This window comes from Doryrhamphus excisus, linkage group LG6 (assembly GCF_037039965.1).
Source record: "Doryrhamphus excisus strain RoL-2023G ecotype Guam linkage group LG6, RoL_Dexc_Guam_v1.1, whole genome shotgun sequence".
Taxonomy (NCBI): domain Eukaryota; kingdom Metazoa; phylum Chordata; class Actinopteri; order Syngnathiformes; family Syngnathidae; genus Doryrhamphus; species Doryrhamphus excisus.
In genome coordinates this window covers 13,559,656-13,572,307 of record NC_136362.1, presented here as the reverse complement: position 1 = coordinate 13,572,307, position 12,652 = coordinate 13,559,656, and positions in this window count along the sequence as shown.

Genomic DNA, 12,652 nt, shown 5'->3' with positions numbered 1-12,652 from the left:
TGCATCTAAAAGTGCATATGAACTGTTTATATTACATTATTATAATTATATTATTATATATTATTATATTGTTTTATACTGTTTATATTTTAAACCAACATATAATATAGCCCTGTTGTTTTTAAGGCAAAAAACATGGAACGCAAGGATTTTTCTACAGCTAGCCTTTTGTTTATTTGAATTTTAATGTCAATGCACAATGTCATGACATCGTCATGAGGTTTGTTCGATGCTCAAGTGACTGCATAAACACTGCCAGAAGTACAGCCATAAGCCAATAAATCACCCACGTCAGGCTTCTGCACACGCTGACATACAAGTGCTTCTAGCACGTGGAAAGAATGGAACCATTTTATTCAGCATGTGCCAGGGAGCATTAAGCCTTCAAAGTATTTAATGGCACATGAGTTAAGTCTGACTTTAAGGCAATCGGTCAATATGGAAACACTTAGGAAAAGAGTTGCTGCACAACTGCTCAGGGCGGACACCGTCGGTTCATTGATCTCTTTTTTGGGGGGGGCGGGGGAGGTTGGAAGGAAAATTAGCGTTGTCACCTGAAGCGGTTAAGTGTAATCAGCGCAGAGAAAATTTATCACATTAATGAACAGAACACAACTCAAAGGGTAATTTTGGTGTCATGTCATTGTCAAGAACAATCAATAATTCTGTGCGATTTTTAACTTTTTACCTAGATTACACAATGGTTCAAATTTAACATCAAGCATGTTTTATTATGTCCTGTTAGTAGCTCTTTGTTCATTATCAAGAGAACATACAGAAAACAAATACAAATATTGACTTCATGTTTTTTTCAGAACCGTTCCATGCAATAATTTCCTTTGTTAAACCTTCCTTCCTTATATGGGCGTGCGCTGTTGGCTGTGTTTCTCTGTTTACGAGTCAAGCTCAGGCAGAAGTTATTGTAGTTGGTGATTCCCAGCAAGAGTTTTAAAAATATGTAGTTGATGTTGTTGAACCTTTAAATCAGATTTTATCTGTTGGGAAAACCAAAATAACTTATTTTAAAGTGGATCTATTATACTCATTTTTCGACCCTTTGTATTGAGTTGTGGTCTCCTATAGAACAGCTACACACAATAACCAACACACAGAAAACTTTTTAGATTTTGCAGAATCTGCACCTATTCCATTTCCTTTGATTTGTGCTTCCTGCCAAAACAGTCTGTTTGAATTTATTCCACCCCACACTGGTCCAGAATCACGAAAAAGTCGATCAAAACTGATCTCTCCGATTTTCGAAAAAAGGGGTATTTTTCCTTTTTTTAGTTCATGAGGAACTGGGGTGTGCTTTTACTTTGGTCCCCGAGCCCCCTGATTAGGAGCAGTGCGCGTTCAAAAGTAAGGTTTTCAGTTTCCTCTTTGTACCGCTTCCCAGCAAGTGAAATGTTGGGCACTTGTGCTCACTCGTGAACGTGCGTGTTTCCAAGTTTTTGTGGTACCTCCAGTCACCCAAGGATGGCAACTGCCCGACCAGGTGGTCGTTTCTCCTTTTGAGCCAATACTGGGAGAATTCCCTTTGGTTTGAATCACATGTTGTCGAGCAGTCATTTAGTGTTTGTTCAATGGGTCATATAATACAGAAGAAGGGCCAAGCACAGACTCAAATCAACATCATGTGATACCTACGACATCACTCTTTACTTGGTTGGAAAAGGTTTTGCCACTTTTTGCAACTTTAGGAGTAAACTGGATTTTCCCGTTTCATATCCACTCCATGAGATGACGTCCCCCACCCGTCGGGGGCTTCTGGAGGCGATGCTGGGAGCCGGTTTCCTGATGTCGGACGCGGCATTGAAAGCTGGTGTCGAGTTCCTGTGTCTCTCGGTTCCTCCTGGACGTGTGCCTGACCGATCCGTCATCCGGGACGTCGTTCTTTATCAACGGAAGATGATACTTCAACGCTGGGATGCTCCAGGAATTCGACGGTCATTCGCGAAGATGCTCAACAAACATGAAGTCTGGCTTCGCGAATCTGTTCCAGTGGCGAGCCTGGAACCTCCAGCTCCCGAGCAGGACAACACGATGGATGGCCGCAGGGGCGGACGACCGTCGCAGATGCCGGCTGCCTTCTCCCTCGTCTCCTCCCCCACCCGGCGCCGCAGCGTGTCCCAGCTCCTCGACCAAGGATTTACCGGCGAGCAGCTGGCGTACGCGTCTCAGATGACTCTGAGGAAGGAGGGGAGGCACACCGAAGCCGACATCATCAAGAAAGTGATGGCAGCAGATGGCCCGGACCCTACAGTGGTGCAGGCATCGTACCGCGCACCCCCTCCATCGCTTCCGAAAATGCTGTCGGCCGACGAAGCTCTCGTGTTGCTCTTCAACACCAACATGACGCGAGCTGCGTACCAAGTGGTCCGTGAGACATCGAAGGACCACGTCGCCGACATCTTCCCGCCGTACAACTTCGTATTGGATGCCAAGAAACGATGCCATCCGGCTGGAGTTGCTGTCGACGACCGCGGCGCTTCTGTCCCCGTGCAGCAGTTGGTTGACCACACGGCGTCAAGGCTGTGCACGCTCCAGGCGTCGGTCATCCAATCGTCGGCAGCTCAAGGCTCCTTGATCCTGACCTCTAAGTACGGGTTTGACGGTGCTACCGGTCAACAAGTCTACCGCCATCGACAGTCAACGGACGTCGACGACTCTACCATGTTCCTGGCGAGTATGGTCCCTCTGCGGCTCCGGACCGAGGATGGCCGAGTGATCTGGGCAAACCCGAAGCCAAACTCCACTTTCTTCTGTCGTCCGATCAGCTTCATCTTCGAAAAGGAGTCCAGGGAGTTGACCACCTCCACCTACGTCCAACTCAAGCAGGAGGTGGAGTCACTCACGCCGTCAACATGGCCACGACATGGCATTAACCATGATTGACGGCAAGGTCCACAACGCCATCCAGGACATCCGGTCGCAACAGGTCTGCAGCATCTGCCTGGCCAAGCCTACCGAGATGAACGATATCGACGGAGTTCTGGCCCGGCCCACTGGAGACCGGACCCAGCACGGAATCTCCACCCTCCACTGCTGGATCCGGTCGATGGAGATGCTCCTTCACATCGCGTACAGACTCCCGTTCTGCGAGTGGCAGGCCCGTGGAGAGGAGAAGCAGCGGATTGTCAAGGAACAGAAGCAGCGGATCAAGACCGAGTTTCGTCAGCGTTTGGGGCTCCTAATCGACCAACCCCTTCCTGGCGGATCTGGAACAACCAACGATGGGAACTCTGCCCGCCGCTTCTTCTTGGAGCACGAAACGTCTGCGGACATTCTGGGCCTTGATTCCACCCTGATCCGCCGCTTCAGCCACCTCCTCCGCGCTGCGTCCTCCAACTTCAACCTCGACGAGGAGCGGTTCGGCGTGTACGCGGTTGAGACGGCCAGGATGTTGGTCAGCCTATATGGGTGGTTCAGGATGCCACAGTCGGTCCACAAGCTCCTGATCCATGCTCCCGCTGTCTCCGCCGGCATGCTCCTTCCCCTGGGGGCGATGTCAGAGGAAGCCCAAGAAGCAAGAAACAAGGACTTCAAGGCCATCCGGGAGCACCATTCGCGCCAGATGTCCCGGGTTCAGTCGAACACCGACCTGTTCCACCGTCTTCTTGAGAGTTCTGACCCCTTGATCAGCCCCCTCCGGATGCGGAAGCTGAAGACTCCGACGAACAAGGCCACGGACCAGTTTCCGCCAGAGGTCCTGGCCCTCCTTCGAGCTCCATCGGTAGAGCTGTAGACCCTGGGTGATGGTGGTGGTTGTCTTTCAGGTCGCGGGGGATAAACTTTTAGTGTGTGATATGATGTGAAGTGGAAGGCGTTAAGTTACCAACTTTCAGTGTGTTTTATGATGTGACTTATAAAGTTTTGGTACAAGTCAGTGTTTTTGTGAAAGTTGGCCAACTAAAGTCATTCGTTATTTTCGGTTTTTGAGGTAAAATGAAGAGATACGGTCATGTTTTTGCTTATAGATCATTTTCATGCTGATTTACAATGAATTCACTCAAAAATTAGTTTTGATCGACTTTTTCGTGAATCTGGACCAGTGTGCACCCACGTGATTGGTCACACGCCAAATTGCTTCCTAACTATGAACCATATAAGGAATTCCGCCTCTCTGTGACATCACAAAGGGTTCAGTTTTACCACGCCTTTAGAAACCAGACTTTTTGACTCATCCCAAACTTCTTCAGGGCTCACTTCCAAATGTGCAAACCTCATTATCTGAAACTTTGGCATCGTTTAACACGAGAATACAACATTTATAGGTCAGAAAAATGGAAAAAGCATAATAGGTCCCCTTTAAGAATTATTTAAGAATTATTTGCTCAATTTTAAGATTTTTGAGCTAAACTCGAAAAAATTTAATCCCTAATTCTTAAATTAAGGTTATACTACAAAGTCAATGAGTAAATAGAGTAAATTATCTAACATGTCGAGAAATATGATTTGAAATCTTGGCAAGTGGCAAATAATGTGACAGGTTTGTGCATTATCTTGTGAGTTCAGTGTACTTTATTATATTAATTCATTAAGCCAACAAGTCAAAGCGACTAAGCCAGACAAGTTCAAACAATGGTGACTCCCACGCTGTGAATTAGTGATAATTGACATTAGCCGCAGCCAAACACCTTCCACCGGTCCCTTTCAGCAGCACAGACAAGAATGCGGCTGACAACACTGAGTCATGACACAACCTGAGAAACATGACAAGTAGCGACGGCGTAGCGCTGCTACGGGTCAGCGACTCAAATCGGAGCCATGTTGTTTTAAAATAACCCCATTGTAACGCCTGTTAACCTGATAATGGATAAGGATTGGGTTACTGATGTCCAGGTGGCTAATTTTCTAAACGATACAAGTTTGAGAAGCAGCGAGGGTTTGAATTACAGGCCCTTTTATTGGCTAAGTCACTTTGTGCTTGAGAAAAGCTGTCAGCTGACGTGATCTGGATACCGTCACCTTCAATGAAGACAGACAAGGTCCACCCGTTGGACTTAAACAAAGCACACTGACGCTCATGATGCTACTATAATATAATTCCTTTGGATGAACATAGGGCGGCACGGCGGTCGAGTGGTTAGCGCGCAGACCTCACAGCTAGGAGACCAGGGTTCAATCTCGGCCATCTCTGTGTGGAGTTTGCATGTTCTCCCCGTGCATGCGTGGCTTTTCTCCGCGTACTCCGGTTTCCTCCCTCATTCCAAAAACATGCTAGGTTAATTGGCGACTCCAAATTGTCCATAGGTATGAATGTGAGTGTGAATGGTTGTTTGTCTATATGTGCCCTGTGATTGGCTGGCCACCAGTCCAGGGTGTACCCCGCCTCTCGCCCAAAGACGGTTGGGATAGGCTCCAGCACCCCCGCGACTCTTGTGAGGAAAAGCAGTAGAAAATGAATGATGGCCCAAAAAGGCCGTAGTACCATGTTCCCTGGTTATGTTGCATTGGTAATCCGCACTACACAGCTTCCTGCTCTGTTTGTCTTATGTATGTAGTATCTAGTATCTAGCATCTAGAATCTACCACTTCCTTGTATTATTGTTAAGACTTAGTGTGCTCTTGTTGTCTTTTTAAGGCAGAATATTCGATTCAGACCTGGATGTCATTAGATTCTGAGTTTGTATGTACGTTGTGTATAAAGTAGGCTGACTAGTATACCGTATCATGCCTTGTCAGGGTAAACATGGGATAAACAAAGAAAGCCATAAAGCCCCATTTTGTTGTCCTGTTTTGAGACATCTGTGAGAATAGTTAACACATTGAGGAGACTTTGACTCAAAGGCGGCACTGGAAAATTTCTCACGTCCCACCTGAATCCTGAGTGGAACTGCCAGGCACACACATGCCAACACACACACACACACAGAGCAGGTTCTGTTGCGTGAACCATGTGCTTGTGGATATCTTTTGGCATCTGGGTCTTATTTCCTTTTTCTCCTTGTCACAGGCGCAAACGTTTCAAGCATGAGTCACGGGCCTCCGGGGCATCCGAGACACAATACACCATCACTGGGAATGTCACAAAGCTTTTCGCCCAATCGCTCCAACACAAATGCATAAAAAAACCAACATTCTCACACCACTGATGGTTTATGTCTTTAGCAGATGTCATAAATCATCGCATTCAGTGGAACCCAAAAAAGTCGAGCACAATTCATTCAGAGTGTTGTGCAGTTAAAAAACAAATTCCATATCCATCCATAAGTGCTGCTTTAGGAGGATACAGTTTATGCCTGGGAGGCGAGTCTTTTTAGATTAACACTAAACATACCTGTATGTTACGGTACTTACTGCCGTGATAGTGTACTGAGCAGCCAGCTTATATACATGTTGCAAAACCCAAGACCTTAGTATCCATGCTAAGAGGGTGCGTACGGCCAAAAGTTGAAAAAGGCGTATGCCAAAAAATATTCCAACTTATAAAACCATGCGTAAGGACTATATGTACACTATATGCAATCTGACTCCACACAGAAGAAAAAGTTCTTGAGGGAGTCTAACTTGTGTGAATGAAGCAGGCAAAAAAAAGGTATGGTGTATTATACATGTTTTGGAAAAGGTGTATGTGGAACAAAATACTGTATAACAGGAAAAAAAACAACACGATAATTTAACAAACAGAAAAGTACAGCTGTTACTTAAGTTTCTGAGGTTTTTTTTTGAAAAAAAAGAAACCCAATAAAACTTTTCTAATAATAATATAATAACAATACTATATATAATAATATATAATAATATATAATTAATACTAATAATAATACAAACTCATTCACTGCAAGCCATTTTCAGAGAAGAGAGATCCACACTGCTGGGGTTTGGGGAATTTGGGGGGGAGTTTTTGCTGAATGTTCAAGACCCACTGAATTTTGAGTTTTGAAACTATGTAAAGAAACTTCTTGTTTCTTTAGAAAAAAAGAGTTTGTTTCTAGCCTTTTTGTGTCTTTATAAATCGGCTGTAGAACATAGGGTGGTTTCAGCAAAAACACCTGATTTTGACCAAAAACAGAGAAAATTAGCTTCTTTTTTTTTTTACCCCTCCACTTTCCAGTCCTACGGTTGTTATTGCATTTTTCCACTCCTCTTCTGTGGTGACATCGTAAACAACATAATCAATAATTAAAACATAAATTCAATATATATAACCGATATATGGTGACTGCAATATTAGTTGTGTTGGGGTATTTTTGTTCTTTATTGCAAACGTCTGCAAGTTGATCAATTTTGCAAATAAATGAAATTTAAAATGAAATTCAAAAAGCTAGGTCAGCATTGTGGGGCACTGTGAACTTGCTACTTTTTTATTTAGCGCCCCATATATGACCACAAACAAAGCACGCTGTAGACCAGATACAAATGGATCTTGAAAGGATGACACATGATCTTCTCTCAACATGTTGTATTGATTTATCCGCATGTTGCCTCCTGAAAATGCTGTTTACTCATATAAAAATGACACTGCTCTCATGCAGCTGCAACAAGGACATAGACGTTCCTTTGTGTGTTTTTCGGCTTCGCATGAACGCGGAAAAACATTGTCCTTTGCAGCCAGGGGTCATGCTTTGTTCTCTCCACAATTTGGTCTATCGGGGCCATTTCGAAGGCCGTCGGCCGTAACGATCCATTGAGCCGCTGACTCACCAGCGAGATACCACACTGGCAGAGGCATGCGAGGCATTCCGGGATGCATCCAAACTTGAGTCATGATGCTGGAGGTTGACGAATACAAATATATTATATAAATAAAGAAGCGAGGCGTTGTAGCCAGGCACAGCAAGACTACGAAGGATTTAAGGAGCTTGGCCGTCCTGGAGGATGTGGCTCATCTAGGACTACTTTGAGGAATTAAGGGTCCTATTCTCCCACATGTGCGCAGCTGTACAGATTCTGGCTGTGTGGGATTCTCCCCGTCTACGTAGGTCTGCCACTGTGCACTTTCATTCAAGGCACACACTTTGGGTGAAGCGACCGTAAAATGTGGGTGTTCTCTATTAAATCTGGCCTTGCACACGTTCTCCCATCGACTTAAGTTCTTTGCACCTGAGTGCTTCTCAGGCTGCAATAAGTCCAGCACCCCAGGAATGTGACAGATATTGCACTTGAAGTACCGACTCCAACCTCGTCGACTCTAGAATTTAGACGGTTGAGCCCAGGGGTGGGCAAACTACGGCCCGGGGGCCACATCCGGCCCGCCAAGTGTTTGAATACGGCCCGCCCAATCTTTCCAAAGTATTTCATTTAAACTCAACATACAACCTGGCATCATGGCCTGAGCCAACCTTTTGATGGTTTTATCAATTTCGTTTTTTGACATGGTCTGTTGTTTACAAAGTGCTCCTGAAAAAAGGGACACAAGCACATAATAATAATAATAATTATTATTATTATATAATTATTAGATTATTATAATATTATTAGAACTATTATGATTATTATAATTATTATATTAATGCTAATTATTATATGAATTATATATAATATTATCGTTATATTTGCATATTTTACATAATGATAATATAATAATTATTATTTTAATTTTATTGTAATTATAATATTTTATTATTTTTAAAATATTTAAATATAAATATAAAATAATAAATAATAGCAGATTGCATGACAATTTTACAGATACAATAATACCAGGTGGACTGTTACGTGTAAAATATATAGTGCCCCCCCCCCCCCGGAAATTTTGTCATATCAATGCGGGTCAAAAAGTTTGCCCACCCCTGGTCTAGCCTTCCTCATGTGTCCTGGTTGTGTCACATGTTCTTATGTTTACCCTCACGTCATGACAGAATGGTGATGATGTCATCTAGCATCACTAAGGGAGAGCCAAAAAATAACACGAATGAATGACAAATAACTGATTGTGACATTGTAGAAGTCAAGTTAGTATATTTTTTAAAGTAAATGTAAGTTTTACAGAAGGGAAATGAGAACTTGATATACAGTAGTAACGGTAGTAATATAAATAGCAAGTTGATTTATTATTTTCTGGCTCATTTGTACAACACACATTATTTTTTAAATGTGCTTGAGTTTTATAACTACATAACACACTGATAGGAGTAGTCCATCCTCCAGTCCAGTGGTGCACACTGACGTACCTCAGTCGACCCGAGGACGCTCTGGCTTTCATTTCAAAAACAAGGAAAGCACTCTGAGCAAGAAACATGAACTCCGCAGTGAGGTCACTTCTAAAAAAGTGACAAAACACTGTGGCACGCACATGGGCCACAAGGTAATGTAACAATGGCATCACAATGCTAGGATACTCATGATGTCATTTAACACAAATTGTCTTTTTTGCTGCTGCCATTTGTTGTTTGTACCCCTTTTTCACATCAACAATCATTCAGGATGATGGAGTTGAAAAGCTAGGGCCCACCAAACTCCACATTCACACATTTTATGACATTATTTCACTATTAAACAGCTATTACAAATGTGCTTTTAAAAAAAATATTTTGTAAACATAATTTAATATGTTCTTGTTATTAATAAATATTGCAATCCTATTTTCTGGAGTTTTAAATTCAGGAATTTAAATCTTTCACTTTTGCCCTTTTTTATTTAAGATGAAGCAGATTAAATAAAGAAAGAAAATAAAAAGTATGTTCTGTATTAGTTTACTTTTATAAAATGTCCCTTCATGCATATTTTCTGCTCAACCCATAATGTGTCATTTCTTTCAGCGTATCAACTAAAATGCATAATTTCTGTATTTTGTCTCAAGCTGCTGCAGTGGGACTTCAGGTAGGGCGCAGCAGCTTGAGAAAAACAAAGAAACATTTGAAAAACTCACTTTAAAACAACGAAACACTTGTGGCAAAGGGTGGATTTAAGACATTTAAATGTGTATTTCAGAAATCATTGGTGGATTCTACAGGATACAAGGATAATCTGTCCTTTGATATGTGTTTCATGGTGTTAAAACACATGGCTATTTTCCCTGCAAAGCAAATTATGTTGTGTCATTTCCTTTTTGACCGTTTATTTCTCGATAGTTTCTTCTAAAGGCTATCCTTGCTCTTAATTTTGTATTTGTTTCCATCTGCCTAGAAGGCAGAGCAGTTTGGCCGGCCGTGATGTTGTATAACGGACGTTAATGCCCTCAAATGAAAGATGAATTTGCACTGCCGCGAACCGTGTTTGCAGCCACTATCGCCTCATATTCCTGCGTCATTACTCACATTAATGAAAGGTTATGAAAGGGCCTTTTGCACTGCGCTGTTTGATCAGCTGAACCGTACGCTTTGTTCCCTTACCAACAAGAGGAACAACTGAAAATGCAATGATGCTGAAATCTTGTCTGGTGACATCGTGCGAGTGGCCGATAAAAAAAATGTAATAAAATGCTGGTTGATGAGAAAATCGTCCGTGTTTCTGTGCATGAAGCTGCGCTCGGTGCCTGTGGCAGAGCGAATTGGCAGTCGGCTGCTTTTCAACTGCAACCAGCTGCAAGAGCTTCCAAAACACCTCAACTACTGTTTCCTTCTTCCTTTTTGTTGCTCGACAACCCGGCTTGTTTACCCCTTTGAAGTTGATGGGTGGTAGCAGTAGGTTTTGGTGACATGGGTTCTATTGGGTCTCAGGTTTTGTCACGGAAATGTACTACAGAAGAAAAAAAAAATAGGCTACATTGAAACAACGCTAATAAACAACAACAATAGAAGAACCTTTTCTACTTCAATGTTGACTATAATAAGGAGGCAAATTTTGTCCAAGAGGAGAGAATGACGACAGTGGACATTGCGGGGTCAAACTGAATGCATCATTTGGAAGGGCACATGCTGACAAACAATGGAATAGAACAGTCTCCTGTATTTATTTCCTGTTGTCCTCGGGAAGAAAATCGATTTTATCCAAGAAGAGACTGAGGGCAGTTTTGGACGGTCAGTTTTCCATGTCAAAAACAGAATGCATCAATCAAAAGGAAACAATGAACTAGGGTTTCCTGTATTTAGTTCTCTGTTGGCCTTGGGAAGAAAATCGATTTTATCCAAGAAGAGACTGAGGGCAGTTTTGGACGGTCGGTTTTCCATGTCAAAAGCAGAATGCTGCCTGCGGAGCCTGCGGAGTATAATCCTGTAGCATCCAGAGCTAAGGCACTACAACAGGGAAAGTTGGTTTTAGCATATGTTTATTTTGGTACTGTAGAGCTGTGTATCCTCAAATGTCAACAAATCTCTTTGTCTAAAGACGAAATTACCGACTCAGTTTTGGGTGGTAGTACAGCAGCAACTTTAGGTATCCCCCCTTCTCTCACCTCTTTTGGAGGATCATAGCGGGACCACCCTCTACAGCATCGTTTTGTTTTTCCAAGCATGCTGCGCTGATTGCTCTCCAGTGCCCGCAAGCAAGCAGCCTTGTTGAAAACATTCTCATCCTACCACAAAACCTTTATCCACAATACCCCTCCCCCTTTGCAGCTCATTTACCTGTGAGTCATAGCTGAGGTTTGGACGGCGGATCAAGAAAGGGCAGACGGATGAAACAAAAATGGAAGTTAAAGCCCAGGGTTAAGGGGAGCAGGGATGAAAAAGTCCACAATGTCTTGATTTAATTATGTGCCAAATTTGCCGTTCTTTTTTTTCTTCTTCTTTTAGAGGAGAAAGTGAAAAACCGGTCTGAGTCCATCATAACAAAATCCCTGATCCGTCGTACACCCACCGCAGTTGAGGTTAGGCTGTAAAGAGACAAATTTAACTTGCTTCAGAAGAAGTGGAACAGATGTTCTTCCATTAAGATTATGCTAACTTCATAAAAACAAATAGGAGGGAGGTCCACAACCACCCACCTCACGGTCTATCTTCTGGGGGTTAACACAAGCCAGATCGCTATTAAATGCCTCTTCTCGTCAGCTTTCATTACCAGGCATCGGTGGAGAGACGTCGCAGAGACTCCAGTCTTATATTGGGAGCTCCTTGCCGTCTGGATGTGTTTGATGTGGGAGCACTGGTACCACCAGGGATATGCTGCTACAATGAACACACTACTACTACTTTTCTATATAAACCATCCATAGGGGTGGGTGTGGCCTCCTGGGTCATAGCTAATTACATACTTGTAGAGTGGAACCTCTGTTTTCATTATTAATCCATTGCAAAGTGTTCATCAACAGAACAGTATGAAAACTAAAACTATTTTCCCCATATGGTGTACAAGCATCCCTCACAATATTGCGATTTGAGTATTGCATTATATTACATTTTTCCAGAAATTTATTTTGTGGTAGACTATGGTATATTATTAGTCAAAAACATTATAATACAAATACAAAGTGATATATAGTATAACATTATAACGTTTAACAGGTTATAAACATATTTTCCAGGCACCCAAAAATGTTAAATTATGCTTTTTCCACTTTTCTGACCTGTAAATGTATTAGAATGTTGCATTCTCGTGTTAAACGATGCCAAAGTTTCAGATAATAAGGTATGCGCATTTGGAAGTGAGCCCTGAAAGAAGTTTGGGATGGCTCAAAACGCCTGGTTTTAAAAGGTGTGGTAAAACAATTCCTTTGTGATGTCACAGAGGACAGACTTCCTTATATGGTTCATAGGAAACACCTTGGGCGTGTGACCAATAACAGCGGGGTGGGCGTGCTCAGGGGCTGGCTGTGGGTGGAATAAATTAA